Here is a 6,000-nt window from a genome sequence, read left to right on the forward strand (position 1 = left end):
ATATATATATTAATGCTTGTAAGACTATTCTTTGACACATTTTCTCTTCCTTTGAAACTCTTATAGGACAGAACATGGACACAATGCAATTGGGATCAAGAAGAAGGTACAGATATGTTGTAGGACAGCTGTATTTGAAGTGTACATTTAACCTACATAGCAGTCAATACAAACTGACATCTATTAGCATACAAATGTGTGCAAATGATCTTTTCAGATCTTCTCAGAAATTAATCAAGTCCATGGAATGGATATAGACAAAAAGATAATTCAAGGACTATTAGAGGTAGAGAGGCGAGGCAGGGGTGAGGACATCATCCTGCTATTTTGACAGTCCCTGAAGGACAATACAGAAGAGGGATTTGCTCTTATTCCTTCCCTTTCTCTAATGAATTTTCTAGTAAAATTAGCAAGTGTAGTAAGATCATTGCTTTACTTTACTAGGACTGGAGACCACAGCAGCGATTCTGCTCTTGCCCTACCTCTTCAATGAGGACCCGAGTGGCCTTTATGTCCGTGACAAGGTATGCCTATGCACCAATCATCTGTTTCTTCATAAACATAGGTGTGCATGCTTATATAAAACTACAGCTGAACATTTGTTCTGTTCTTTGTTAATTGTATGTGTATTAATCTTTTCTTACTTTTGTTGACACAGATTTCACCGCTCTTCACTCCTTTACTGCACATCGGTGGAAATCCATTTCACCATGAGAGTGAAATCCCGCTGGCCTTTGATGGGGAGAACATCCAGGCCCTCGAGGACGTCCCCATGGGACTTGGAGCTCTGCTACGGCTGGATGTTTTATTTTATGTTAAATTTCCCCAAAATGTCAGAAGAACACTTATGTTGTTAAGTTACTGTGTTCTGGGGATAAGAGAAGTTGGGGTGAAGTTAACAGGGCCGGTCATAAAGATGGAAAACTTCCTAACATAACTAAGTGGATACAATATACACACTAAAGCTGAAAAATCTGTTTTTAGCATCAAGTCTACAATATTGTTAGTTTACCTATGATTCATTTTTAATGTTATTTTTATTGTACATCATTATTATTTATATATTTTAAATGTCATGAAAATCACTATACAAAGTAAATGTATTATTTATTAGGGTCTGACAGGTCTGCAGAAATGTTGCATTTTTTTATGTGTTTTGTAAATATTAATTCACATTTGTGGTGCCACTAAATAAACAATGAATTATTTAAATCAATATTGTCAATATTGTTGTTATTAAAATATGTTTTTTATAATGCAGGGAGGGTGGACCGAGAGTTAAAAAAATGAACCCCAAAATGTTCTTTGAGGAACTTATAGGGGTTCCCCCACAGTTTCAATGTTCAATTTGAAGAACCCCTAAACTCCAGGAACCTTTACGGGACGCTTCTTCAACATCAACAGCTAGTCAGACACCTTGGTTCACTCTAACTTTATGGAAAAAGGTTTATTCAATAAATCTAGCAACTCCTCTCATACTGGGAAGAACCCTACGCCTTAAGGGCAGTTTTATTTCAATTAAGGTACCCGGACGTTTTATAGTTTCATCCTTAGGGCAACTTACCCTAAAGTGGACACACTCCCATCAGTTTCTGAGACAACTGCCCAGACTTTGTAGACTGTTTAATAATGCTTAAACCTCATCTTTATCAAATAATCGATTAAAGATACCAACTCAAAACCTACGTTCGTCTACATATGGGTTGTTTAAATTGTATCTAATTATATTCCCAGTATTACTTCATCAAACCTCTAGTAATCGATTATACACACATACAATTCATCATATTTTCATATATTCACAGAATCCATATAAAACGTAAGAAATTCTCAGGTAGTCACGACAACCATTCCATTTGCTTTTTCAGGGACTCTCCATAGCAACGAAGCATCTCTCCAAACATCCTCCCAGCAGAACAAAAAATAAACTTTTGTTTCCCAGACAATGACCATGGGATCCTCAACGGTTCTCTAACCTCCCAGAGACCACGGCAAAATCAAGCCTCCCAGGAACTATAGACCTTCCGCTGCTTTCTAAAATATCATCCCGCTTATTATCCACATTTCAATCATCTGATTCAGCATATTTCTATGTTACTATCCAAACATCAGATTAAGACTCATTTCCACAACTCTCATATCACAGTCACACAACGCTCATATCACAGTCACACAACGCTCATATCACAGTCACACAACTCTCATACCACAGTCACACAACTCTCATACCACAGTCACACAACTCTCATATCACAGTCACACAACGCTCATACCACAGTCACACAACTCTCATATCACAGTCACACAATGCTATTCCCAAACATACCTAATCAATTAGTTGTTTTTCAACAATATTTTAACCTGCAGGAATATTTTCACATTTATCTAATGGTTAGTTCCTAGGATAATGAAACTCATACATTTACATCTTTCAATACTTCTAAAATGGGGTACAGGTTTAAAATAATTCCAGGTGCACCGTACCATCTTATACTATATCACAAATGGTCTTAACTAGTAAACACAGATTCTAGTTTTCATCCAGTTCACACAGATAGCTGACTCAGCCTCAGAGCCTCCTGACTGGGCCCTGTTTACACCTCCACACAGGAATACACACTCAGAGCCTCCTGACTGGGCCCTGTTTACACCTCCACACAGGAATACACACTCAGAGCCTCCTGACTGGGCCCTGTTTACACCTCCACACAGGAATACACACTCAGAGCCTACTGACTGGGCCCTGTTTACACCTCCACACAGGAATACACACTCAGAGCCTCCTGACTGGGCCCTGTTTACACCTCCACACAGGAATACACACTCAGAGCCTCCTGACTGGGCCCTGTTTACACCTCCACACAGCAATACACACTCAGAGCCTCCTGACTGGGCCCTGTTTACACCTCCACACAGGAACACACTCAGAGCCTCCTGACTGGGCCCTGTTTACACCTCCACACAGGAACACACACTCAGAGCCTCCTGACTGGGCCCTGTTTACACCTCCACACAGGAACACACTCAGAGCCTCCTGACTGGGCCCTGTTTACACCTCCACACAGGAACACACACTCAGAGCCTCCTGACTGGGCCCTGTTTACACCTCCACACAGGAATACACACTCAGAGCCTCCTGACTGGGCCCTGTTTACACCTCCACACAGGAATACACACTCAGAGCCTACTGACTGGGCCCTGTTTACACCTCCACACAGCAATACACACTCAGAGCCTACGAGGCTTTTCTAAAAACTCCACTTTGCGTGTTTCACTCACCTCTTTTTTTAAACTACGTTGGAGATGTGGTATCCACTATATATACTATACTGATGGTATCCACTATATATACTATACTGATGGTATCCACTATATACACTATACTGATGGTATCCACTATATATACACTATACTGATGGTATCCACTATATATACTATACTGATGGTATCCACTATATATACTATACTGATGGTATCCACTATATATACTATACTGATGGTATCCGCTATATATACTATACTGATGGTATCCACTATATATACTATACTGATGGTATCCACTATATATACTATACTGATGGTATCCACTATATATACTATACTGATGGTATCCACTCGGCTCGCTGCCTCTCAGATCAAAGGTTGGTCCATTTGTCCTGTTCCCGAAGTGTGGTCTCCCTGAGATCCCAAGTTAGAGGGATCCCTGGCGCACCATTTACCCAGGTCGTCAGGAGCGGTCACCAAGTGAAGATTCACATCCCCATCGCCAAATGTGGTGGTTAATATCAAATGAGAGAAACTTATCACACAAGTCAGAGTTATTCTTAAACTAAATCTTTATTCACTTATAAGGGAGCAGGTCAATACAACACACATATAAAGTCAATCAATTGGGTGCCCTATGATAATGATGGCTGGTCGAACAATCACCCCCAGATGATTCGTTGAGAGCCCCGAGACAAAAGTACAAAGGTCTTTTACAGCCAAGATACACCCCTTTCAACCTACATGACCAACAACAGATGTATAGAACTGGTCACAAGGTTAACATTTGTATGAAAGATATTTATAATTCTCAGCAGACAGTATCTGCTGTAAAAACAGTACTCTTTGTGTAGAGACCAGGGTCTGGCCCTGAGGTCATCTCTCCCTGGTACCATATAGAACAGAAACATTAACTCATGTTCTGGAATGCGGTCTCTTTAGGTTTTATCACCCAAAAGACATTGTAAATCTCCTGTCAGTGTTTTCTCCCAGAGGCCCATCCTCAGTAGAACACAGACACAATAGTTCTAAGAACCCTCTATTCTGTTGCATAAAACAACCATTTGATGCAATAAAAGTATTATAACATAATCTTGCAGTTTTGCTCTCAGTGTCCACAAAAGAAAAACCCACACCAAACTTAAAGACAGGAAGTGGAGCAACTAAAGGTGTTGACTCTCCACATGTATCAAGACAACTGGAGCACTGGGCCAGACACTCTTAAATAGAACCTGGACCAGCTCAGGTGAAACACCTTCCCACTAACGAGATGGACAAGCCAGCACAGGTGTAACACATACTGACTAACGAGGTGACACCAATCAGTGCGTCCTACGTGCTACATTCCAAACCTCAAAACAAAAATGGAAAAACCAAAGAAGGTAACAACTTAAGAGAATGCTTACCAACAACAGAAAAAAACTTCCAATTCACATTATAATCAACTACAATGCTTCACCAATATAAACATGGTGTCCACTGGCTGTCAACAATTCAAGACAATATATATACACTTCTAGAACTCTAGTCTTCCTAAAACTCACTAGCTTCTAGAACTCTCGTCTTCCTAAAACTCACTAGCTTCTAGAACTCTCGTCCCCTTGGAACGAGCCCAAACAAAACACATCTCCAATAAGGAAAAACATGCAGTCAAAATAAATTGTGATCCATGGCAACACACTGGCTAAACACAAAACACTCAACTTTTTAACTGCCCACCCTTGAGACAATCAGAAACCAAGTTGTCCTCACCACGGACATGTCTGATTTCAAACTCTTGCAATATCCATAGTAACTTTCCACCTCACTGCAGAGCTTGTCTCTCTTTTCAGGGTTCACTAGATAGGCATGTTGTTGGAACGGGGCCCAGTCCCCAATGTCATGCTCTAGTACATTTGGGTTTGCACATCTGAGAATGAACCCTGATATTCTAAAAGCAGGGTAACAATGTCAATATAATAGTCAGTTGGTTACATAAATAATTATTACTAAATGTTACATGAAATGTAAATATGAAATATTTGGTTGCATAGTCTTATTTTCAACAGCTTTTCAATTACATGTTGCTAGGTGGGATATCCCCAATGTGCGAAAGGAGGAAGATGAGTTTACACGTCCTGTTAAAACGAACAGCTCAAAAACCACACGGAATCTGGGAATAATGTGTACATCCCTGGTTAGCCTCTCTAGGCTAGGCGGGACGAATTCGTCCCACCTACGTAACAGCCACGGCTATCCTGTGGCGCGATTTTCAAAACCTTAAAAATCCTATTACTTCAATTTCTCAAACATATGACTATTTTACAGCCATTTAAAGATAAGACTCTCGTTAATCTAACCACACTGTCCGATTTCAAAAAGGCTTTACAACGAAAGCAAAACATTAGATTATGTCAGCAGAGTACCAAGCCAGAAATAATCAGACACCCATTTTTCAAGCCAGCATATAATGTCACCAAAACCCAGAAGACAGCTAAATGCAGCACTCACCTTTGATGATCTTCATCAGATGACAACCCTAGGACATTATGTTATACAATACATGCATGTTTTGTTCAATCAAGTTCATATTTATATAAAAAAACAGCTTTTTACATTAGCATGTGACGTTCAGAACTAGCATACCCCCCGCAAACTCCCGGGGAATTCGCTAACATTTTACTAAATTACTCACGATAAACGTTCACAAAAAGCATAACAATTATTTTAAGAATTATAGATACAGACCTCCTCTAT

This window comes from Salmo salar, unplaced genomic scaffold, assembly GCF_965601325.2.
Source record: "Salmo salar unplaced genomic scaffold, fSalSal1 ptg000566l, whole genome shotgun sequence".
Lineage (NCBI taxonomy): Eukaryota > Metazoa > Chordata > Actinopteri > Salmoniformes > Salmonidae > Salmo > Salmo salar.